At 45.0% G+C, this 25,845-nt stretch overlaps 5 non-coding genes across 5 annotated transcripts; 3 read left to right on the forward strand and 2 right to left on the reverse strand.

The window, feature by feature from the left end:
- The first annotated feature begins 4,575 nt into the window (after positions 1-4,575).
- On the forward strand, positions 4,576-4,648 carry trnak-cuu. The gene has a single exon. It is a non-coding gene; the product is annotated as a tRNA-Lys (tRNA).
- A 3,523-nt stretch (positions 4,649-8,171) lies between these two features.
- On the forward strand, positions 8,172-8,244 carry trnak-cuu. The gene has a single exon. It is a non-coding gene; the product is annotated as a tRNA-Lys (tRNA).
- A 6,616-nt stretch (positions 8,245-14,860) lies between these two features.
- On the forward strand, positions 14,861-14,943 carry trnal-cag. The gene has a single exon. It is a non-coding gene; the product is annotated as a tRNA-Leu (tRNA).
- Positions 14,944-17,080: 2,137 nt separating this feature from the next.
- Positions 17,081-17,153, reverse strand: trnak-cuu. The gene has a single exon. It is a non-coding gene; the product is annotated as a tRNA-Lys (tRNA).
- A 364-nt stretch (positions 17,154-17,517) lies between these two features.
- trnav-cac lies at positions 17,518-17,590 on the reverse strand. Its single transcript has one exon. It is a non-coding gene; the product is annotated as a tRNA-Val (tRNA).
- Between the last annotated feature and the right edge of the window lie 8,255 nt (positions 17,591-25,845).

A 25,845-nucleotide genomic window follows, 5' to 3' on the forward strand; every position in this document is an offset into this window, starting at 1 on the left:
TGTTGGCTGGCCTTTAACCATTTGTAACCAGGCCTTTAACCAGTTGTTGCTTGGGTTTTAACCAGTTGTTGCCTGCCCTTTAATAAGTTTTTTCCTGGCTTTTATCCAGTTGTTGCCTGGCCTTTAAACAGTTGTTGCCTGGTCTTTAACTAATTGTTGCCTGGCCTTTAACCAGTTGTTGCCTGGTCTTTAACCAATTGTTGCCTGGCCTTTAACCAGTTGTAACCTGGCCTTTAACCAGTTGTTGCCTGGCCTTTATGCAGTAGTTGCCTGGCCTTTGACCAGTTGTTCTCTGGTCTTTAACCAATTGTTGCCTGGTCTTTAACCATTTGTTGCCTGGCCTTTAAACAGTTGTTGCCTGGTCTTTAACTAATTTTTGCCTGGCCTTTCACCAGTTGTAACCTGGCTTTTAACCAGTTGTTTCCTGGCCTTTAACCAATTATTGCCTGGCCTTTAACCAATTGTTGCCTGGCTTTTAAATAGTTGTTGCCTGGTCTTTAACCAGTTGTTGCCTGGCCTTTAACCAGTTGTTGCCTGGCCTTTAATCAATTTTTGCCTGCTCTTTAAGCAGTTTCTGCCTGATCTTTAACCAGTTGTTCCCTGGCCTTTAACCAATTGATGACTGGCCTATAACCAGTTGTTGCCTGGCCTTTAACCATTTGTTGCCTGGCCTTTAACCAGTTGCAACCTGGCCTTTAACCATTTGTTGCCTGGCCTTTAACCAGTTGTTGGCTGGCCTTTAACCATTTGTAACCAGGCCTTTAACCAGTTGTTGTTTGGGTTTTAACCAGTTGTTGCCTGTCCTTTAACAAGTTTTTTTCCTGGCTTTTATCCAGTTGTTGCCTGGCCTCTAACCAACTGCTGCCTGGTCCTTTACCAGTTATTGCCAGGCCTTTAACCAATTGTTCCCTGGCCTCTAACCAGTTGTTGCCTGGCCTTTAACCAGTTGTTGCCTGGCCTTTAATCAATTTTTGCCTGCTCTTTAAGCAGTTTCTGCCTGATCTTTAACCAGTTGTTCCCTGGCCTTTAACCAATTGATGACTAGCCTATAACCAGTTGTTGCCTGGCCTTTAACCAGTTGTAACCTAGCCTTTAACCAGTTGTTGCCTGGCCTTTAACCATTTGTTGCCTGGCCTTTAACCAGTTGCAACCTGGCCTTTAACCATTTGTTGCCTGGCCTTTAACCAGTTGTTGGCTGGCCTTTAACCATTTGTAACCAGGCCTTTAACCAGTTGTTGCTTGGGTTTTAACCAGTTGTTGCCTGCCCTTAAACAAGTTTTTTCCTGGCTTTTATCCAGTTGTTGCCTGGCCTTTAACCAGTTGTTGCCTGGCCTTTAGCCAGTTGTTGCCTGGTCTTTAACCAATTGTTGCCTGATCTTTAACCAGTTGTTGCCTGGTCTTTAACTAATTGTTGCCTGGTCTTTAACCAGTTGTTGCCTGGCCTTTATGCAGTTGTTGCCTAGTCTTTAACCAATTGTTGCCTGGCCTTTAACCAGTGGTTGCCTGGCCTTTAACCAATTCTTGCCTGGCCTTTAACCAATTCTTGCCTGGCCCTTAACCAAATGTTTCCTGCCTTTAAAACACTTGTTGTGTGGCCTTTAACAAGTTGTTGCCTGATCTTTAATCTATTGTTGCCTAGCATTTAACCACTTCTTGCCTGATCTTTAAATTGTTGTTGCCTGGCTTTTAACCAATTATTGCCTGGCTTTTAACCAATTGTTGCCTGGCCTTTAACCAGTTGTTGCTTGGCCTTTAACCAATTGTTGCCTGGGCTTTAACCAGTTGTTGCCTGGCCTTTAACCAATTGTTGCCTGGCTTTTAACCAGTTGTTTCCTGGCCTTTAACCAATTATTGCCTGGCCTTTAACCAATTGTTGCCTGGCTTTTAAACAGTTGTTGCCTGGTCTTTAACCAGTTGTTGCCTGGCCTTTAACCAGTTGTTGCCTGGCCTTTAATCAATTTTTGCCTAGGCTTTAACCAATTGTTGCCTGGTCTTTAACCAATTGTTGCCTGGCCTTTAACCAATTGTTGCCTGGTCTTTAACCAATTGTTGCCTGGCCTTTATTCAGTTGTTGCCTGGCCTTTAACCAGTTTTTTCCTGGCTTTTATACAGTTGTTGCCTGGTCTTTAACCAGTTGCTGCCTGGCCTTTAAACAGTTATTGCCTGGTCTTTAACCAGTTGTTGCCTGGCTTTTAAACAGCTGTTGCCTGACCTTTAACCAACTGTTGCCAGGCCTTTAACTAGTTGTTGCCTGGCTTTTAACCAGTTGTTGTCTGGCTTTTAACCAATTGTTTCCAGGTGTTTAACCAGTTGTTCCTTCGTCTTTAACCAGTTGTTTCCTGGGCTTTAACCAACTGTTGCCGGGCCTTTAACCAGTTGTTGCCTGGCATTTAACCAGTTGTTGTCTGGCTTTTAACCAATTGTTTCCATGATGTTAACCAGTTTTTGCCAGGCCATTAACCAGTTGTTCCCTCGTCTTTAACCAATTGTTGCCTGGCCTTTGACCAGTTGTTCACTGGTCGTTAACCAATTGTTGCCTGGTCTTTAAGCAGTTTCTGCCTGATCTTTAACCAGTTGTTCCCTGGCCTTTAACCAATTGATGACTGGCCTATAACCAGTTGTTGCCTGGCCTTTAATCATTTGTTGCCTGGCCTTTAATCATTTGTTGCCTGGCCTTTAACCAGTTGTAACCTAGCCTTTAACCAGTTGTTGCCTGGCCTTTAACCATTTGTTGCCTGGCCTTTAACCAGTTGTAACCTGGCCTTTAACCATTTGTTGCCTGGCCTTTAACCAGGTGTTGGCTGGCCTTTAACCATTTGTAACCAGGCCTTTAACCAGTTGTTGCTTGGGTTTTAACCAGTTGTTGCCTGCCCTTTAATAAGTTTTTTCCTGGCTTTTATCCAGTTGTTGCCTGGCCTTTAAACAGTTGTTGCCTGGTCTTTAACTAATTGTTGCCTGGCCTTTAACCAGTTGTTGCCTGGTCTTTAACTAATTGTTGCCTGGCCTTTAACCAGTTGTTGCCTGGCCTTTAGCCAGTTGTTGCCTGGTCTTTAACCAATTGTTGCCTGGCCTTTAACCAGTTGTAACCTGGCCTTTAACCAGTTGTTGCCTGGCCTTTATGCAGTAGTTGCCTGGCCTTTGACCAGTTGTTCTCTGGTCTTTAACCAATTGTTGCCTGGTCTTTAACCATTTGTTGCCTGGCCTTTAAACAGTTGTTGCCTGGTCTTTAACTAATTTTTGCCTGGCCTTTCACCAGTTGTAACCTGGCTTTTAACCAGTTGTTTCCTGGCCTTTAACCAATTATTGCCTGGCCTTTAACCAATTCTTGCCTGGATTTTAAACAGTTGTTGCCTGGTCTTTAACCAATCGTTGCCTGGCCTTTAACCAATTGTTGCCTGGCCTTTAACCAGTTTTTTCCTGGCTTTTATACAGTTGTTGCCTGGCTTTTAACAAGTCTCCTTTCTAATTTTGGCACAAAACCAAGAACACAGAATAAAGATTCTCTGTTAACTCACTTGCTGAAGTTTCCCTATGTTAGCCTTATAAACACAGTTAAATAGTAATAATGGTGTTAAATAGTAATAATAATGTTACATAGTAATAATAATGTTAAATAGTAATTGTAGGCTTGGCTGTTCCATCTGTCCATAAAAAGCTTTCACAATTTCATCAGCCTTTTATTATATTCAAAATGCAACAGATGCCCGCGGGAGCAGGAGCTGAATAAAGAAGGGGAGCCAGTTCATCCCCCCCTCACCTGGGTCCATAACAATTCGGGGCATCTCGTCCGTATCTGTAACAAATTGGTGCATCTGTGCCTGGGGAACAATAGTGTAAGGTTTATGAACGAGTCCCAGGTGGAAACGTTATGTGACAATGTTGTTTTTCCCCCTCGGGCAACCCATTTGGTGTTATACCACAGTTTTGCTGTCATGACAACCAACATTTCAATCCAGATTCCTGAAATATACATGTAGAATGAGATAAGAGCGAGAGTTCCCCACACACAAGCCACAAAATAGCTTCTGAGTAGAGGGATGGATGGATGTGGTGCAGGTTCAGTTCAACCCGAGGAGAGACCCGGCACCTGGAGTGGGCCTGGCAGGAATCGGGGGGCCACCGGGAAGGTGATGATTAAATTGACGCCCAGGCTCGGGGCCTAACTCTTCCCCGAGGAGGCAGCAGCAACAGCCGCAGGGACGGACCGGGGGGAACTCGAGTTTAAAAATAGGGGGCAAAATCCTGACAGTGACGTCACAGGAAAGCTGTGAGCTGTTTGGCCGGTGAGAATTGCAGCTGTGTTTTCCCGTCTCCAAAGTTAGGGAGTTAGTCTAAGCAGCTGGGAGACTAAAAACGTTAACGCTTTTAAGGAAAGCATCCAGTTAGCATTTATTCAGCACAGGCAGTTGCTGTAAGTGCTCTGAGGGGAAGCGGTGGCTGAGTGAGAGACCAGTTTACTGCCGTTAGCAAATTTATATCTCTCCTTCGCCGGTCATTCATCTGAACCATTGATAGATATAATCCTGGGGAAACAATCTCACTGCAGTAACTGATAAGGACAAGCTCTTCCTTCAGGCCCGGCTAGCTCAGTCGGTAGAGCATGAGACTCTTAATCTCAGGGTCGTGGGTTCGAGCCCCACGTTGGGCGAGTGTTTGTTTTAAACACAGATCCACCGTTCTACCGATCCAACCTCTGAATTTCCCTGACATTTAACTGGACTTGCACCAAATTCCTGCTCTCACAACCTATCAACGTTTTAAACTACACTCTTAAAATAAAATCTGAAAAACCAGAGGTGGATACCGTCTCAATACACAAAATAAAGCATTCAACTGTCCGCTCACCCTCACCGCCAACTGCTTTCATTCTGCAAAATTAGATTACCTGGTGTCATGAAAAGTGAATAAAGCCATGAATTACTTACAGGCAGACTGAACTTTTAACAAGACTTGTGTGTCTGCACCCAGAGGGTGTTGGGAGTCTGGAACTCGCTGCCTGAAAGGGCGGTTGAGTCAGAAACTCTCCTAACATTTAAGAAGTATTTAGATATTCACTTGCATTGCCGTAGCCTCCAGGGTTATGGACCAAGCGCTGGAAAATGGGATTAGTGTAGTCAGTTCTTTGTTGACCAGAGTCAACACAATGGGCCGAATGGCCTCCTTCTGTGCTGTAAACGTCTATGTGTCTATAAGAAGAGACACTTAAAAGGGTGATAGGAAAGATGCAAATGACTGAAATTTAATCCCCTGTGACCCCGGAGAAACAGACTGCTTTGCACATTTCAACAGCCTCCCAAAATTCCATCTCCTGTTGATTTATATCTCAGAATGTGTAAAAAGTTCAGGTAAGAATACAAGATGATTATTTTCTTTCCTGGAATGTACAGGGGAAAAAACTGGGTTAAAAAGCTAGCTGCAGAGCAGGGCAGGGTGAGCTGGTCGCTCTGAGAGTGACAACACAAGACCACCAATAGTTACCCCTGCAGTTACAGAGAAAGTCTCTCTCTCTCTCTCTCTCTCTCTCTCTACCTCTATCTCTTTCTCGCTGTTATTGGAGGCAAGGTTCTGCAGAAGCCACAATCCAAAAGGAAACAGGACAGCCTCTTCAGCTACCCTGCAGAACAAAGTGTCTCCAAAGCTAACTGCAAAACTGCCAAAGTCAGCTCTACTGGAATATCCCAAGTTAAGGGGGACAATGTACCACCATCTACACCTCATGGACATGCCTGCTTCTTTTCCATTAACTTTCATTTGGACTCTTAACTTCTCATTTCTGATCTGCGTGTTCTGCTTTTTAACTTATTTTCGGGCCTTGTTAACTAATAAACTAACTCTTTCTTTGAGTCAAGAATCCCTGGTTACATTGGCTCCTTTTAAGAAATAAATACTTTTGATCTGGGAAAAGATACCTTAGAGCAGCAGGGGGCAAGTCCCCCCTTTTAAGTTACCCTTGTGACGACCAAATGGAGGGGGTCGAATAAAGAAGGGGAGCCAGCTCATTCCTCCTCACCCCAAAACTGAGGTCCCATGTGGCAACATAACAAATTGGGGACCTCACCGGTGTCTGGGAGGGTCAGACAGACTCGAAACGGCACTTCTGTGTCTCTCTCTCTCCACAGATGCTGTCAGACCTGCTGAGTTTTTCCACCACTTTCTGTGTTTGTTCCAGCTCTGCTCTTTAGTGATCCCTGCTGGTCAAGTGATTAGGATTTGACACTCACATCGTGGGAAGGAAGACAATTGTTTTAAGGGTTGTGACTGAAGTTCTACCCTTGTGTTGGAGATTGGAGGCTGGCCTCATTGCTGGGGAATGGTTACTGCAGCTGTACAGAGCCTTGGTGAGACCACAGCTGGAGCATTGTGTGCTGGTTTGATCTCCTTACCTAAGAAAGATAATGCTTGCCTTAGAGAGAGTGCAGCGAAGGCTCACCAGACTGATTCCTGGGAGGGCAGGATTGTCGTATGAGGAGATATTGGGCCAACTAGACCTGTATTCACTGGAGTTTAGAAGAATGAGAGGGGATCTCATTGAAACGTATAAAATTCTGACATGGATGGACAGACTGGATGCAGGGATGATGTTTCCTCTGGCTGGGGGGGGGTCTAGAACCAGGAGTCACAGTCTCAGGATACGGGGTAGACCATTTAAGGCTGAGATGAGGAGGAACCTTTTCACTCAGAGGAATGAAGAAACTTTTTTAAATTCAGTTATGGGATGTTGGCTTCGCTGGCTGGGTCAGCATTTATTGCCCTTGAGAAGGTGGTGGTGAGCTGCTGCCTTCTTGAGCCGCTGCGGTCTATGTGGTGTAGGTACACCCACAGTGCTGTTAGGGAGGGAGTTCCGGGATTATGACCCAGAGACAATGAAGGAACGGCCGATATATTTCCAAGTGAGGATGGTGAGTGGCTTGGAGGGGAACTTCCAAGTGGTGGTGTTGCCTGTGGGATTCTCTACCACAGGAGGCTGTGGAGGTCAAGTCACTGAATATAGTTTGGAAGGAAATTGATATATTCCTAGACTCTAATGGTGTCAAGGGGCATGGAGAGAGAGATAGCGGGAGTATGGCGTTGAGATAGAGGATCAGCCATGATCATATTGAACTGCAGAGCAGGCTCAAAGGGCCGAATGGCCTACTCCTGATCCTATTTTCCATGTTCCTGTGGTCATAAGAACAGGATTTATTTTGTGGTTTTCATGTTCCTCAAAGCTGACTTTACACGTGGTAGTTGAAGAGATGATGTTAACATGTTGTCTTGCTGTTGAGAGTGGGAATGTGGGACAAGTCCAGTGAAATGGAAAGAGGAATTCAGAGCTGGGATTTGCCTGTGAAACAGAGAAATATTCATAGAAAAAAGGAACAGCAAAGGATAACAACCTCAGTTACAGAAGTTTCCATAGTGTAGTGGTTATCACGTTCACCACACACGCGACAGGTCCCCAGTTCGATCCCGGGTGGAAAAATTATGTGACAATCTTGTGCTTCTCCCTCAAGTTACCTGTACAATGTTTACGCCACAATTTTGCTGCCATGACAACCAACACTTCAATCCAGATTCCTGAAATATACTTGTAGAATGAGATAAGAGCGAGCGTTCCCCACACACAAACCACAAAATAGCTTCTGAGAAGAGGGATGGATGGATGTGGTGCAGGTTTAGTTCAACCCGAGGAGAGACTCGGCACCTGGAGTGGGCCTGACAGGAATCGGGGGCCACCGGGAAGGTGATGATTAAATTGACGCCCAGGCTCGGGGCCTATCTCTTCACCGAGGAGGCAGCAGCAACAGCCGCAGGGACAGACCGGGGGGAACTCGAGTTTAAAAATAGGGGGCAAAATCCTGACAGTGACGTCACAGGAAAGCTGTGAGCTGTTTGGCCGGTGAGAATTGCAGCTGTGTTTTCCCGTCTCCAAAGTTAGGGAGTTAGTCTAAGCAGCTGGGAGACTAAAAACGTGAACGCTTTTAAGGAAAGCATCCAGTTAGCATTTATTCAGCACAGGCAGTTGCTGTAAGTGCTCTGAGGGGAAGCGGTGGCTGAGTGAGAAACCAGTTTACTGCCGTTAGCAAATTTATATCTCTCCTTCGCCGGTCATTCATCTAAACCATTGATAGATATAATCCTGGGGAAACAATCTCACTGCAGTAACTGATAAGGACAAGTCCTTCCTTCAGGCCCGGCTAGCTCAGTCGGTAGAGCATGAGACTCTTAATCTCAGGGTCGTGGGTTCGAGCCCCACGTTGGGCGAGTGTTTGTTTTAAACACATATCCACCGTTCGACAGATCCAGCGCTGTCTCTGAATTTCCCTGACATTTATCTAAACTTGCCCCACGTTCCTGCTGTCAACCTTTTAAACTGCACTCTTAAAATACGACCTGAAAAATCACATGTGGCTACCGCCTCAACACATCCAAAGCACAAAGTAAATCCTTCGACTTTCCACACTCTCTCACCAGCAAATCCTTTCATTCTGCAAAAGAAGGTACCCAGAAACAAAACTGATTCAAATAATGATCTTTTGTCCAGACTGGATTCATATGAGTAATAATTCAATAAAATTACTTTCATTTCATGAGAAACTTCTATAAAAGTTTGGATAAAACTCCAGCGCAGTTCTTTAGTGATCCCTGGCGGTCGAGTGATTGGGGTTTACCTACCATGACGAAAAACCCAGGGGCAACCACATCTGCTGTGCCATTCTGTTCATCCCCCCCTTTGCCTCAATATTTTCTACTCTATATAATGTCCTGCCGGGTGTTGACATAGATATGACAGGTAGTACTAAGACAATGCCTATTAGCACTTTACTATTCACTATGCATTCAACATTCATTCTATATACGCGTGTTAAACCCCTGAGCTGGCAACCAGTCAAGTCATGATTCTTGTGTCGTGAGAGATTCAATAAATGTTCATTAGTTACCCATAACGGGACTACCTCTTCATTAACAAAAACAAAATTACCTGGAAAAACTCAGCAGGTCTGGCAGCATCGGCGGAGAAGAAAAGAGTTGATGTTTCGAGTCCTCATGACCCTTCGACAGAACTAGGTGAAACCCAGGAAGGGTTGCCTGGGATTCACCTAATTCTGTCGTAGGGTCATGAGGACTCGAAACGTCAACTCTTTTCTTCTCCGCCGATGCTGCCAGACCTGCTGAGTTTTTCCAGGTAATTCTGATTTTGTTTTGGATTTCCAGCATCCGCAGTTTTTTTGTTTTTACCTCTTCATTAATCTCTTCATTAAATTTTCTCGGGCTTGTTCCAGGGCCCAAGATCCATTGGTGCTGCAAAGACCTGCTCACTTCGTCTGAAATATCTTTCCCTATTTCAATTAGTTTATTGATAGTCCCTGCATGACTCTGGAGCACGGTAGCCAGACTTTGGATTAACCGTGTCACATCCTGGTCTGTATCTAATTGGGTGTCCTGGATCCCCTATCCCCACCCTAAAATCTCCTTAAGCTTAATTGCTCAGGGTCCGGACCTTCTGATCTACAGTTGCCAGGTTCTGAATTAACCACTGATGTCCCTATATTGAATATCGTAGCAGCATCATTTATCAGGCTGCGCTTAACGTGGTTCCCTCCCAAGCCTGATCGCATCTCGCCGTTGAACTGAACTGCTTCAGTCTTCAATTGGCACGTCAGAGCCGTAAAGACTGCTTGGGTATGGGTTGAGCAGCAATGGGCCGGGGAAATTCCGGATACGTTCAAGACTCTGGGTACCAGCTTGTGGTGTACATTATCATACAAAACTTCTGATTACCCAGTACCAAACCATTCGTCAGTCCTGGATACATAGTCGGACAAGATGGATCAGTTGGTGTGGTTTGAGGGGCTTCAATTATCTCAACTCAGACTGTGGAAGTAGATGTGGAAGGTGGCTGGGTAGTGGTGGACCTCCCATGCCCGATCTGAAGCAAACCCTTACTACAATTCGAAAGCACTTGTTCTCCTACTGTTACATTTATCGTTCCCCATTACGTGTTGCATTCAGCACTGTCCGTGCAGTACCAAAGTTCCTCCTGCAGTGCGGGATGAGCAGTGATGATCCCCAACCTTGTTGCCAGTACTGATACGCCCACGACCAGGATCGCAGATCTGTGGAGACATTAACATCGGCTCCCGTTCTCCACGTTACCGCTTGGTCAATTGTTATCTATCTTTAACTGTGTCTAATGCCTCCATTTACTTCCCGTTCTCACATCTACAAGTGTCTATGTATCACCTGTCATAATTACCTCATATGGTCCATGCCTGTTTGCTCCAAGCTAACCTTGACCATCACCTTATTCCCCCCTGTGCATTTCCAATGTCCCAGTTGATGGCCAGATTATCAAATTCACTTCCTTTAAAACAGTTTGTACATTGTGGCCTCTTTGCCTAACTCATTCTCCTCCTTGCCTCATACCATTTTACCCGTGCAACAGCTACCACCTTATCTTGTTCAGGTTGCCTGGAGAGACTTTAAAATAAATACCCGAATAGATACGGACCAGGATGTAACACGGTTAATTAGAAGATAAATTTTGCTGAAAAGAGAGACATGCTGCCAAAGTTTTTCATCTTGCACCCATTAGGACTATTCTACATATGCAACAGCTACTATCTTGTTCAGGTTGCCTGGAGAGACTTTAAAATAAATAAAATATTCTCACAACAGTTTTAAAAACAGAAATCAGGTATTGACATGTTTTGCTTCCTTATCTTCTTCTCAAACATTTTATTGTCTCCAAACTAACCCACTAAATTGTGTCTGACCCGTTTCTTTTAGAATTATCCCAGATTCATTAACTCGGCCAAAAATTGGATTTCTGCCAAACTTTGTCAAGGTCTTGAGCTTAGCTTCATATTTTGGGAACAGACTTTACAAATACAAAAGCTTGCAGCATTTGAATTAGTGCCAATTGTTGTCAAACATTGTAAAATGAAAATTCCCTTTTGAGAAATTTTCAGGAAGCAAACCTCAAATTTTAAACATTGTAAGAACTGTAATTTACACGATCGAAATTATAATGACCTCTTTATTATGTGTGTTAATTTGTATCCAAGTTATAATTTCCGTATTTTATCAACACATTCTTTATCTTAGATAGCATCCTAGTGATTCAAAAGTAACCTGTTAAATTACACTGCACTTTACATCTCAAGATTGTCCCAAATTCAAATTATAGTGCTGTTGGGATGCAGATTTCCTTTAATATTTAATTCATCTCTTCAAAAGAAACCCCTTTTTATCCATTGGAACCATCTAGACTGTGTGTTTATGTTTTTTGGTTTTCCTAGAATCCTTCTGAATTTTAAGTAATTTTTTTCCCTCATAATTTTAGAATACAAACTCGTATGTATTAATCCCATTCAGCTTGGAAGCTGTGATGAGGGTTATTCCCTACTAGTCTGCAAAAGGGTGGTACAAGGGTTGTTTCATCTCAAACAAAGGCAAGCCCTGTTTTATCTTTACACTACCTCCAAATTACAATTTTTGCCAGAAATCTCAACTCAAACCTTATACTCAAAACTTTGGAATGTTTGAATAAACTTTTCCTTTAATTGAAAATGGGGCTTTCAATCTAAAGTGCTCAACCACACACACAAAAGACAATTTAGGGACGAAAACACATTAAAGCTGACATACAAATGCATCCTTGCGCACAAACAAACACATATATAAAGGTATGTATTTATATTCCTATAATATTGAACTTAACTCTAAATGTAGCTTCAAGTAGCAGTGGGGGTAATAAAGGGATCTTGAAGGCTCCACCTATAGGGACAAACAAACTGCCAAAAGCTCACATTTCCCCTGCTCCTGCCTGTCACTGCTCATTAACCCCCTTAGGGGTACCCCCCTGCCTTTTCTCTCTTTCGCTCTCTCTCTCTCTCTGTTCAGCACAAGCTGCTCTTGTAACTTAGATTAATTCATTTTTTTAAGTTACAGAAAATTCAGTAGTGGACCTTTCGGGTCCCAATCATCCTTCCACATTTTCGGGAAAATCTCGTCATCCTGTACAGGACATTATACACCCTTCAGAAGGGGAACCTGGGGTTTCTTTGATGCCGAATTGCCCATCCTCTATTCAATAACTAAGAAAGGCCAATCCTTGGCAGGTCCCCGACCAGCAACCTACTTTCATCAATCAGCCCGCTCACACACTCGAGGGGTCCCAGACTCCGAGCCACAGTCACCCAGACACACACACACCATTCAAACTCCAGGGGCTGCCAAACCCGAGTATATCCTGGCCAGAGCGGTCCCAGACCACTACAAATTAATCTCCTAAATACTCAAGTTGATGGCTTACCCTAGGAGTCAGCCGCAGGCAGGCAAAGACAGTTCCGTGGGTCAATGAACCCCAGAAGCCAAAATCGGGCTGCCGCGGACTGAGGGGTCCTTGAACCGCCAGGTCTTAACGCTGGCGCTCCCTGACCCAACCCTAGGGGTTAGTCATCTCGGTGGGACCTCCAAGAAACTGTTGGAGATTAGTCACACCGAGGCATCATTAATACGTAGAAACTCCATTTATTACTTGTGCACAAGGGAGACAGCACAATGAGAGCTACTGTACAGTCTCGTAGCAGAATACACACAGACCTGTTAAGCATTTTTACAGCCAATCACTCAGTTTTGCAGCAAACCTATCCATATATTTGCATAAGTTAACCGACCAATCCATGTTCCAGTAAATTTCCCTTTTCCTCACAACAGATGTTTGGTTATGCAGTTGCTTATCACAACCCTAATTGCGTTCAGTCTAAGAAAAACAAAATGGACTGTCTCAAGGCTCATCCTGCAACTGTGGTCAGGCAAGATTGTATTCATCTCAATGTTGTAGTATTTTTCTCTTAAGCCGAGGCGCACAATCAACTTCCCGTTAACCCTTCCAGCACCAAATGGGCTCCCTGCAGTTGCCCAGGCCACCACACTCCCACATTTTACATGTATTTTGCATTGTGTGGTGAATGTGGTGCCTTGATCGCCATATGTTTAGCAAACATCAAAATCCTATTGGCCAACCCCTGTGCCAAATAATTAGCTGGACTGATTTAGGAAGATACAGGATCCGAATTGGGATTTAGCCAATTTGGCACCCAAGGAATCTGTTCAATTGCCACTGATGGGAATCATTGAATAACCATGTTTGCAGTGTACATGAGTCGTTTCCAAGCAGGGAAATCGCAGGAATTAGAAAAAACTTTTGCTGAAAAGAGAGACATGCTGCCAAAGTTTTTAATCTTGCACCCATTAGGACAAATGCAAGAATGCCAAATTTCAAATGATCTAAACAACTTATATCACAGGAGAAAAGGGTGCTGATTGGCCGGCAAGTTGAATCGGATTGGCTGAGTCATTGCCATGGAGAAAGTGACAGGGAGCTATAGGCTCCCCAAGTCCCGAGTAATTCAAAAAGGTGCAAGGCTTGAACATATTCCTTTCATTTGCAGAGGACAGGTCCCTGTTTATGAACGTATGTCACCTCTAGCAGGTATAAATGAGCCACATTACCAGCTCGAATTATTATATTAACTTGGTTGTTAACAGCAGTTAGTAATGTCACTGAGCTAGTAATCCAGAGGCCCAGGTTAATGCTCTGGGGAAATAGGTTCAAATCCCACCACAGCATCTGGTGGAATTTAAACTCAATTAATAAATCTGGAATTGAATGCTAGTCTCAAACAAAACCATGAACCTATCATCGATTGTTGTAAAAAAAACCCATCTGGTTCCCTAATGCCCTTTAGGGAAGGAAATCTGCTGCCCTTACCCAGTCTGGCTGATATGTGACTCCAGACCCGCAGCAATGTGTGGTTGACTCTGAAATATCTCAGCAAGCCACTCAGTTCAAGGGCAATTAGGGATGGGTAACAAATATTGGCGCTGCCAGCGACACGTCCCACGAAAGAATAAATAAAGAAGCTGTTAGTGTATCCCTGCGGTAAAAATTGCTGTGAGCATTTGAAATTTGACATTCTTGCATTTGTCCTGATGAGTGCAAGACGAAAAGCTTCGACAACACCTGTCTCTTTTCAGCAAGATTTAAGCTCTGTACCAAATGACTGAAATAAATGTCTAATCTATGCAGAATATAGTGAGAGATACATGTCCTCATAGGGTATGGATGTGAACATAGGAATAGGAGGAGGCCATTTAACCTATTAAACCTGTTCTGCCATTCAATCAGATTGTGGCTGATCTGCGATCTAGCTCCATATCTCCGTCTTTGTCCGATATCCCATTTTACCTTGGTTTAACAATAATTTAAAACTAGCAATCTAGCATCATTTGTGGGAAAAAAAACATTGCAAGCTTCTCCCACCGTGTGGAAGTGTTTCCTAATTTCACTCCCGAAAAGCCTGGTTCTTAAGTATTTCCACTGCTCCTAGACTTGTCTGGTCACCAGTGCGGAAGTGTCCACTCCAAGGGTGCGAGAGCGGGTCCCTGAAGAAAGAGGGTGAGAGGAGGAGAGCAGCTTTTGAAATGTGGGGATGGCGGAGGAGGCTTGGGGCCAGCGGGATGGACAGAAGGATCCATGAGTTGGGTGGGGCCAACAGTAGGAGTCCAGGAATCAAAAGGCGTCGCTAAGTACAGTTGGAGAGAGGAAGCTCGTTGAGGCGAGCATTGGAAACGAGGAGCTGGCAGCACAGTGTCCGTGCTGGGTGAAGGCTGAGGGAGGATGAAATTGGAAGCCTCTCGAAGCTCACACCAGTTTGGCTAGTGATCTATTACTGACTCACTCTGCCACTGCCTTCTCTCACCTGAGCACTTACAGCAACCACGCGTACCCAGTAAATGCCACAATACTGAACCAACCACCCAGAGTCTTCCTAAGTGTGGAAGTAATGACTGGAAAGGGTAGATTCTCACAGTCAGGATGGCCGAGCGGTCTAAGGCGCTGCGTTCAGGTCGCAGTCTCCTCTGGAGGCGTGGGTTCGAATCCCACTCCTGACATTTCCTTTTTCCAATAGCTCCGCACACAGATTCATCCTGTGATAAAAGGGACACTGACCCCCAGAGGTGATCCGGACACACAATCTAGAGTCAAGACCCGCGAGGCTAGGAATGGCTAACGCGTGGTGGTGTTGATATTGTGGAGCACTTCTCTATCTTTATACATTATGGCCACGTTGTGACACTCAATAACAGTATCGACCAAAGGCTCACTCGCCAATTCTGCTGGGAGCAAATCAACCACCAGGGAAATAAACCATGACCTGCACTCGATGACGCTAACGAAAGAATTCTGCCTCTTAACATTTAACATTGTGAGTGATTTTTCCAACTCCCCTACAGGAGACTCAAAGCACTGAGAGCACCCAGCCAGTCCGATTGCTGACTGACCGTCTCCACAATGAGCAAGTTTCACTTGCTTACTTCTCCCCAGTTTGTCTCGCGTTGGTGGGTGGGGCGGGGGCGACACAGTCAATAAATTGATGCCTCTGTCTCCGTCTCTCGCAGCTTAAATCTGCTGTGATTCTCGCAGTTTAAATCTGTTGCAGGAGGATCCTGCAATAATCTCCCCCACACGTCAACTGCAAAGGGTCAGAAGGTGCAGATTTGGACGCACCAGCTTCTAACGGGGAATCGATCGCGGCACCGCAGCAGCAAGGTCAGATCTGCCGATTGTTCCCAGGTATTTTTTGTATTTGTTTCAGCAACGTAAAACATTGGCAACGCAAACTGCAGGAACAACACCTCATCTTCCGACTAGGGACTTTACAGCCTTCCGGACTGAATATTGAATTCAACAACTTTAGGTCATAAGCTACCTTCCCCATCCCCACCCCCTTTCTGTTTCCCCCTTCCCCCTTTTTTTCCCCAATAAATTATAAAGATTTTCCTTTTCCCACCTATTTCCATGATATAAAAAACCCACTAGAGCTATACCTTGAGTGCCCTACCATCCATTCTTAATTAGCACATTCGTTTAGATAATATCACCAACTTTAACTTTAACACCTATGTGTTCTATTGTACTATTGTCGTTGACATCTTTTGATGATCTGCTTCTATCACTGCTTGTTTGTCCCTACAACCACACCCCCACTCCACCTGTCTGTCTCTCTATCTCTCCGCCCCCCACACACACCTTAAACCAGCTTATATTTCAATCTTTCTTGGACTCGAACGCAAGTTCTGTCGAAGGGTCATGAGGACTCGAAACGTCAACTCTTTTCTTCTCCGCCGATGCTGCCAGACCTGCTGAGTTTTTCCAGGTAATTCTATTTTTGTTTTGGATTTCCAGCATCCGCAGTTTTTTTGGTTTTATTTTTTGTTTTTAAAACATTGGCTGCTTTGTACAAAAGAGAGTTTAACGAGTGTTTGGATATGGATCACTGGGGAAACTGCAGTAGGTGGTAAGGGAAGCTAAACCCTTCAGTCCTAGCTAAACTCAGTCACTAGGACACGAGACCTGCGCCCTCTGAGCTCTCAATGATTACACAGGTGAATTCCTCTCACTTTCCTCTAAACTTGACACCACTTTCCTGCTCTCACCGGCAAACTCACATTTTCATCCAGTCTCTTAAACTAGCAGGTGTAAAGCCAGCTGAGGGACAGTTCACCACATGAAAACCACAGAATAAATCCTATCACTATAACCCCTCTCCCTCAGTGAGAACGCCTTTCATTCCCCAGCACACGGTTAGAGTTTCAGTGCCGATCATTGAAACAATTGTCTGTGGGTAAAACCCCAATCACTCGACCGCCAGGGATCGCTAAAGAACTGTGCTGGAGTTTTATCCAAACTTTTATAGAAGTTTCTCATGAAGTATTCAAGTAATTTTATTGAGTTATTACTCATAATGAATCTGGTCTGGACAAAGGATGATCGTTAAAATCAGTTTCATTTCTGGAGAACCTTCTTTTGCAGAATGAGAGTTGCTGGTGAGGGAGAGTGGAAAGTTGAAGGGTTTATTTTGTGCTTTGAATGTGTTGAGCTGGTAGCCACGTGTGATTATTCAGATCGTATTTTTAAAATGTCGTTTAAAAAGTTGATAGGCTGGTGAGAGCAGGAATTTGGTGCAAGTTTAGTTAAATGTCAGGGAAATTCAGAGATGGGGCTGGATCTGTGTTTAAAACAAACACTCGCCCAACGTGGGGCTCGAACCCACGACCCTGAGATTAAGAGTCTCATGCTCTACCGACTGAGCTAGCCGGGCCTGAAGGAAGGGCTTGTCCTTATCAGTTACTGATGTGAGATTGTTTCCCCAGGATTCTATCTGTCAATGGTTTAGATGAATGACCGGCGAAGGAGAGATATAAATTTGCTAACGGCAGTAAACTGGTCTCTCACGCAGCCACCGCTTCCCTTCAGAGCACTTACAGCAACTGCCTGTGCTGAATAAATCCATCCCTCTTCTCAGAAGCTATTTTGTGGTTTGTGTGTGGGGAACTCTCGCTCTTATCTCATTCTACATGTATATTTCAGGAATCTGGATTGAAGTGTTGGTTGTCATGGCAGCAAAATTGTGGCGTAAACATTGTACAGGTAACGTGAGAGAGAAGCACAAGATTGTCACATAATGTTTCCACCCGGGATCGAACCGGGGACCTTTCGCGTGTGAGGCGAACGTGATAACCACTACACTATGGAAACTTCTGTGACTGAAGCTATTATCCTTTGCTGTTCCTTTTTTGTATGACTATTTTTCTTTGTTTCACAGGCAAACCCCAGCTCTGAATTCCTCTTTCCATTTCACTGGACTTGTCCCACATTCCCACTCTCAACAGCAAGACAACATGTTAACATCATCTCTTCAACTACCACGTGTAAAGTCAGCTTTGAGGAACATGAAAACCACAAAATAAATCCTGTTCTTATGACCACAGGAACATGGAAAATAGGATCAGGAGTAGGCCATTCGGCCCTTCGAGCCTGCTCTGCTGTTCAATATGATCATGGCTGATCCTCTATCTTAACGCCATACTCCCGCTCTCTCTCTCTCCATGCCCCTTGACACCATTAGAGTCTAGAAATATATCAATTTCCTTCCAAACTATATTCAGTGACTTGACCTCCACAGCCTCCTGTGGTAGAGAATCCCACAGGCAACACCACCACTTGGAAGTTCCCCTCCAAGCCACTCACCAACGTGATTTGGAAATGTATCGGCCGTTCATTCACTGTCTCTGGGTCATAATCCTGGAACTCCCTCCCTAACAGCACGGTGGGTGTACCTACACCACAGGGACTGCAGCGGCTCAAGAAGGCAGCAGCTCACCACCACCTTCTCAAGGGCAATAAATGCTGACCCAGCCAGCGAAGCCAACATCCCATAACTGAATTTAAAAAAGTTTCTTCATTCCTCTGATTGAAAAGGTTCCTCCTCATCTCAGCATTAAATGGTCTACCCCGTATCCTGAGACTGTGACTCCTGGTTCTAGACCCCCCCAGCCAGAGGAAACATCATCCCTGCATCCAGTCTGTCCATCCCTGTCAGAATTTTATACGTTTCAATGAGATCCCCTCTCATTCTTCTAAACTCCAGTGAATACAGGTCTAGTTGGCCCAATATCTCCTCATACGACAATCCTGCCATCCCAGGAGAGCCTTCACTGCACTCTCTCTAAGGCAAGCATTATCTTTCTTAGGTAAGGAGATCAAACCAGCACACAATGCTCCAGCTGTGGTCTCACCAAGGCTCTGTACAGATGCAGTAACCATTCCCCAGCAATGAGGCCAGCCTCCATTCTCCAACACAAGGGTAGAACTTCAGTCACAACCCTTAAAACAATTGTCTTCCTTCCCATGATGTGAGTGTCAAATCCCAATCACTTGACCAGCAGGGATCACTAAAGAGCAGAGCTGGAACAAACACAGAAAGTGGTGGAAAAACTCAGCAGGTCTGACAGCATCTGTGGAGAGAGAGACACAGAAGTGCCGTTTCGAGTCTGTCTGATCTCCCAGACACCGGTGAGGTCCCAAATTTGTTATGTTGCCACATGGGACCCCAGTTTTGGGGTGAGGAGGAATGAGCTGGCTCCCCTTCTTTATTCGACCCCCTCCATTTGGTCGTCACAAGGGTAACTTAAAAGGGGGGACTTGCCCCCTGCCCCTTTAAGGTATCTTTTCCCAGATCAAAAGTATTTATTTCTTAAAAGGAGCCAATGTAATCAGAGTTTTTGACTCAAAGAAAGAGTTAGTTTATTAGTTACCAAGGCCCGAAAATAAGTTAAAAAGCAGAACACACAGATCAGAAATGAGAAGTTAAGAGTCCAAATGAAAGTTAATGGAAAAGAAGCAGGCATGTCCATGAGGTGTAGATGGTGGTACATTGTCCCCCTTAACTTGGGATATTCCAGTAGAGCTGACTTTGGCAGTTTTGCAGTTAGCTTTGGAGACACTTTGTTCTGCAGGGTAGCTGAAGAGGCTGTCCTGTTTCCTTTTGGATTGTGGCTTCTGCAGAACCTTGCCTCCAGGAACAGAGAGAGAGCAAGAGAGAGAGAGGGAGAGAGAGAGAGAGAGAGAGACTTTCTCTGTAACTGCAGGGGTAACTATTGGTGGTCTTATGTTGTCACTCTCAGAGCGACCAGCTCACCCTGCCCTGCTCTGCAGCTAGCTTTTTAACCCAGTTTTTCCCCTGTACATTCCAGGAAAGGAAATAATCATCTTGTATTCTTACCTGAACTATTTACAGATTCTGAGATATAAATCAACAGGAGATGGAATTTTGGGTGGCTGTTGAAATGTGCAAAGCAGTCTGTTTCTCCGGGGTCACAGGAGATTAAATTTCAGTCATTTGCATCTTCCCTATCACCCTTTTAAGTGTCTCTTCTTATAGGCACAAAGACATTTACAGCACAGAAGGAAGCCATTCAGCCCATCATGTTGGCTCCGGTCCACAAAGATCTGACTTCACTAATCCCATTTTCCAGCGCTTGGTCCATAGCCCTGGAGGCTATGGCAATGCAAGTGAATATCTAAATACTTCTTAACTGTTAGGAGAGTTTCTGACTCAACCGCCCTTTCAGGCAGTGAGTTCCAGACTCTCACCGTCATCTGGGTGAAGAAATTTCTCCTCAACTCCCCTCTTAGCCTTCCACCTCCTACCTTAAATCTATGCCCCTTGGTTATTGATCCCTCCATGAATGGAAAAAGTGCCTTCCTACCCACCCTATCTCTGGCCCTCATAATCTTACACCTCTATCAGGCCCCCTCTCAACCTTAGCTGCTCCAAGGAAAACAACCCCACCTATCCAATCTTTCCTCATAGTTCAGACCCTCCATCCCAGGCAGTATCCTGGTAAACCTCCTCTGTACACTTTCCAGTACAATCACATCCTTCCTATAATGTGATGACCAGAACTGCAAACACTAATCCAAATGTGGCCTAACCAGCGTTTTATACAGTTCCAGCATAACCTCCTTGCTCTTGTATTCTATGCCCTCACTAATAAAGGCAAGTATTCCATGTGCCTTCTTAACCACCTTATCTACCTGCCCTGCTACCTTCAGGGATCTGTGGATAAGCACACCAAGGTCCCTCTGATCTTCAGTACCTTCCAGGGTCCTACCATTCATAGTGTAATCCTTTGTCTTGTTAACCCTCCCCAAGTGCATTACCTCACACTTTTCCGGGTTGAATTCCATTTGCCACTGCTCTGCCCACCTGACCAGTCCATTGATATCCTCCTGTAGTTTATGGCTACCCTTCTCACTATGTACGGCCTGACCAATTTTCATCTCATCCGCAAACTCCTTGATCATACCCCCTACATTTGAGTCTAATTCATTTATGTACACCAGAAACAGCAAGGGCCCCAGCACCGAGCGCTGTGGAACCCCACTGGAAACAGACCTCCAAGCACAGAAACACCCCTCTACCATCACTCTCTGCTTCCTGCCTCTCAGCCGATTTTGGATCCAATGTGCCACTTTGCCATAGGTCACATGGGGACTCTTCCTTTCTTATCCAGTCTGCCATGAGGGACCTTATCAAACCTTAAAGAAGCCCGTGGCACCTTTTCAGCTATGACGTCCCATGTTCTCTCAGGACCGATCTGTCAGTATCACCCACACATAGGAATTTTCCAGAGGGTGGTCACTTTACATTTCCAGCCATCTTTTGCTCACTGTTCTAGCTTGTGTTTCTTTAAAAAGACACAAGCCTTACTAAAAGTTCAGTCTGCCCAGAAGTAATTCATGGCTTTATTCACTTTTCACGACACTGGATAACCTCCGTTTGCAGAATGAAAGGAATTGCCGGTGAGGTAGAGTGGACAGTTGAACGGTTTATTTTGTGCTTTGCACATGTTGAGATGGAAGCCACATCTGATTTTTCAGATTGAATCTTAAGACTGTCGGCCACTAATTTTGTTTAACTAAAACAGGAGGAACATGTGTGTGTCCATGTTCTTTCTATCTGCAAAGAAGCTACATATATATTAACATACAGGGCCCAAACTGACAAAGATAAAGCAGTAAAAGAAAGCTTATGACAGTCACAAAATACTTAATGCTGCACAAAGCCTGGAGGAGGATAGACAGTACAGGAGGGTGAAGTAAAAATGTAAATTAACAAAACTAAGAAAGGATACAAAGAAATATTGGCAGGTAAAATCACAGAAAATCGCAAGGTGTTTTGCCAGTACATTAAGAGCAATTGAATAATTAAGGAAAGGGGAGGGATTATCAGAGGTGAACATGGTAACTTGTGCGTTGATGCAGAAGATGTGGGCAGGGGTCTGAATGAGTGCTTTGTCTCTGTCGTCACTAAGGAGAGGGATGATGCGGATATTCTAGTTAAAGAGGAGGAGTGTGAAATATGAGATACAATAAGCGTAGTGAGAGAGGGTGTACTGGAGGGACTGACATCCCTGAAGATGGGTAAATCACAGGGCCAGATGGATTGTATTCTGGGCTGCTGAAGGAAGTGAAGGAGGGCTAATAGCAGATGCTCTGACGATTATTTTCCAATCCTCACTAGATACAGGCGAGGTACCAGAGGGTTGGAGGTCTCCGAACGTTGTACCAATATTTCAAAAAGGTGCGAGGAATTGGCCAGAAAATTATAGGCTGGTCACTCTGACTTCAGTGGTGGGCAAAGAGAGACAAGATAAACTGTCACTTAGAAAGAGGCACATTGATCAGGGATAGACAGCATGGTTTTGTTAGGGGAAGATCGTACCTTACGAACTTAATATAATTTTTGAGGAGGCAACAAGGAGGATTGATGAGGGTAGTGCAGTGGATGTTATCTACATGGATTTCAGTAAGGTATCTGACAAAGTCCCACATGGCAGACTGGTCAGGAAAGTGAGATCTCATGGATACAGGGGAAAGTGGTGAGTTGGATCCAAAATTGGCTCAGTGACAGGAAACAAAGGGTAATGGTCGATGGATGCTTTGGCAAATGGAAAACAGTTTCCAGTAGCATTCCACAGGGCTCAGTGTTGGGGCCCTTGCAGTTTGTCGTATATATTAATGATTTCCACTGAGTGAAGACTCCAGCCATCCCAGGAATCAGTTGGGTAAACCTTCGCTGCACTCCCTCTATAACAAGTACATCCTTCCTCAGATAAGGAGACCAAAACTGCACACAATATTCCAGGTGTGGTCTCACCAAGGCCCTGTACAATTGCAGCAAGACATCCCTGCTCCTGTACTCAAATCCTCTCGCTATGAAGGTCAACATACCATTTGCCTTCTTTACCACCTGCTGCACCTGCATGTTTACCTTCAGCGACTGGTGTACAAGGACACCCAGGTCTGATTGCACATTCCCCTCTCTCAATTTATAGCCATTCAGATAATAATCTGCCTTCCTGTTTTTGCTACCAAAATGGATAACCTCACATTTACCCACATTATACTGCATCTGCCATGCATTTGCCCACTCACTCAGCTTGTCCAAATCACACACAAGCATCTCTGCATCCTCCTCACAGCTCACCCTCCCACCCAGCTTTGTGTCATCTGCAAATTTGGAGATATTACATTTAGTTCCCTCATTAAAATCACAAATATATATCGTGAATAACTGGGGTCCCAGCACTGATCCCTGCGGTACCCCACTAGTCACTGCCTGCCATTCGGAAAAAGACCCGTTTATTCCTACTCTTTGTTTCCTGTGTGCCAACCTGTTTTCTACCCATCTCAATACTCTACCCCCAATCCCATGCGGTTTAATTTTACACACCAATCTCTTATGTGGGACTTTGTCGAAAGCCTTCTGAAAGTCCAGAAGCTTGTGAGAGAAGGAATATTGTGCAAGTCCAGTTAAATGTCAGGGAAATTCAGAGGTGGGGCTGGATCTGTAGAATGGTGGATATGTGTTTAAAATGAGCACTCACCCAATGTGGGGCTCAAACCCACAACCCCAAGATTAGGAGTTGCATGCTCTACAGACTAAGCTAGCAGGTGGTGGTGTTCTCATATGTCTGCTGCCCTTGTCCTTCTAGAAGGTAGTGGTCATGGGTTTGGAAGGTGCTGCCTAAGGAGCCTTGTTGAGTTTCTGCAGTGCATCTTGTAGATGGTACACACACTGCTCCTACTGTGTGTCGGTGGTGGAGGGAGTGAAAATTTGTGGATGGGGTGCCAATCAAGCGGGCTGCTTTGTCCTGGATGGTGTCCAGCTTCTTGAGTGTTGTGGGAGCTGCACTCATCCAGGCAAGTGGGGAGTATTTCATCACACTCCTGACTTGTGCCTTGTAGACGGTGGACAGGCTTTGGGGAGTCAGGAGGTGAGTTACTTGCCGCAGAATTCCCAGCCTCTGACCTGCTCTTGTAACCACAGTATTTATATGGCTGGAACAGGTCAGTTACTGATCAATGGTAACCCTCAGGATGTTGATAGCGGGCGATTCAGTGATGGTAATGCCAGTGAACATCAAGGGGAGATGCAAAACAAAAACAGAATAACCTGGAAAAACTCAGCAGGTCTGGCAGCATTGGCGGTGAAGAAAAGAGTTGATGTTTCGAGTCCTCATGACCCTTCGACAGAACTTGAGTTCGAGTCCAAGAAAGAGTTGAAATATAAGCTGGTTTAAGGTGTGTGTGTGGGGGGCGGAGAGATAGAGAGACAGAGAGGTGGAGGGGGGGTGTGGTTGTAGGGACAAACAAGCAGTGATAGAAGCAGATCATCAAAAGATGTCAACGACAATAGTACAATAGAACACATAGGTGTTAAAGTTAAAGTTGGTGATATTATCTAAACGAATGTGCTAATTAAGAATGGATGGTAGGGCACTCAAGGTATAGCTCTAGTGGGGTTTTTTTTTTATTTTTTTATAATGGAAATAGGTGGGAAAAGGAAAATCTTTATAATTGATTGGAAAAAAAAGGGAAGGGGGAAACAGAAAGGGGGTGGGGATGGGGGAGGGAGCTCACGACCTAAAGTTGTTGAATTCAATATTCAGTCCGGAAGGCTGTAAAGTGCCTAGTCGGAAGATGAGTTGTTGTTCCTCCAGTTTGCGTTGGGCTTCACTGGAACAATGCAGCAAACCAAGGACAGACATGTGGGCAAGAGAGCAGGGTGGAGTGTTAAAATGGTTGACGCTCAGCCTCCGCGAGGTAGAGGTCAGTGCGCCAGACAACAACAGCACCACCCTTGTCAGTGGGTTTGATGACAATTTCAGGGTTGGACCTGAGAGAATGGAGTGCAGTAAGTTCAGAGAGAGACAGGTTAGAATGGGTGAGAGGAGCAGAGAAATTGAGACGACTAATGTCGCGCCGACAGTTCTCAATGAAAAGATCGAGAGAAGGTAAGAATCCAGAGGGAGGGGTCCAGGTGGAGGGAGAATATTGGAGATGGGTAAAAGGATCCGTTGCACTGGGAGAGGACTCCCGCCCAAAGAAGTGAGCCCGGAGACGAAGACGGCGGAAGAAGAGTTCAGCATCATGCCGAGCCCAAAATTCATTGAGGTGAGGGCGTAAGGGTATGAAACTAAGTCCTTTGCTGAGCACTGAACATTCAGCATCGGAGAGGGGAAGGTCAGGGGGTATAGTGAATACACGGCTGGGGCTGGGATTGGAAGATGGGGTGGGGACGGAGGAACAGGCAGGGGTGGAGGGTCCTAGATGGGTGTTGGTGTCGATGAGTTGTTGGAGCTTGCGTTCCTTAGCACTTGAGAGAAAGAGAAAAAGTTTCTTGTTGAGGCGTCGGATGAGACGAAGAATAAAATGAAACTGGGGGCACGCCCAGCTTTGAAAAGCTGCTGGAGGGAGAGGTCAACTGTGTTCATATGGCGGCGCATGGCACTGAGTGTGGATCTCAGAATGTGACGGGAACAGCAGTCCGAGAAACGTTTTATGTCCCGGAGATACCTGTAATCCTGGGTGGGTTCAAAACATGAGGGGTGGAATTTCCGTTGAAATCCACGTGGGGTAAGTCGGAGACGGAGACAGTCACTGAGAAAGGAGTTATGGCTGTGAAAGCGGGTTTTAGAAAGCGGGTTTTTATCAAGGGGAGATGGTTGGATTCTCTCTTGTTGGAGATGGTCTTTGCCTGGCACTTGTGTAGCACGAATGTTACTTGCTACCCGTCAGCCCAAGGCTGAATATTGTCCAGCTCACAGCAAGCGTATCTCGAAACTCCTGGGTTTGAGAGCGTTCATCATTCAGCTCAATGTTCCTGAAATATTTATCTTTGTTACACAGATGAATTCCTCTCACTTTTCTCTAAACTTGACACCACTTTCCTGCTCTCACCAGCAAACTCACATTTTCATCCAGTCTCTTAAACTACCAGGTGTAAAGTCAGCGTTGGGGGACAGTTCACCACACGAAAACCACAGAATAAATCCTACCACTATAACCGCTCTCCCTCAGTGAGAACGGCTTTCATTCCCCAGCACACGTTTAGAGTTTCAGTCCCGATCATTGAAACAATTGTCTTTTAGCCTGTGGGTAAA

The sequence above is a fragment of the Carcharodon carcharias genome, chromosome 33 (genome assembly GCF_017639515.1).
Source record: "Carcharodon carcharias isolate sCarCar2 chromosome 33, sCarCar2.pri, whole genome shotgun sequence".
In the NCBI taxonomy this organism is placed as follows: Eukaryota; Metazoa; Chordata; class Chondrichthyes; order Lamniformes; family Lamnidae; genus Carcharodon; species Carcharodon carcharias.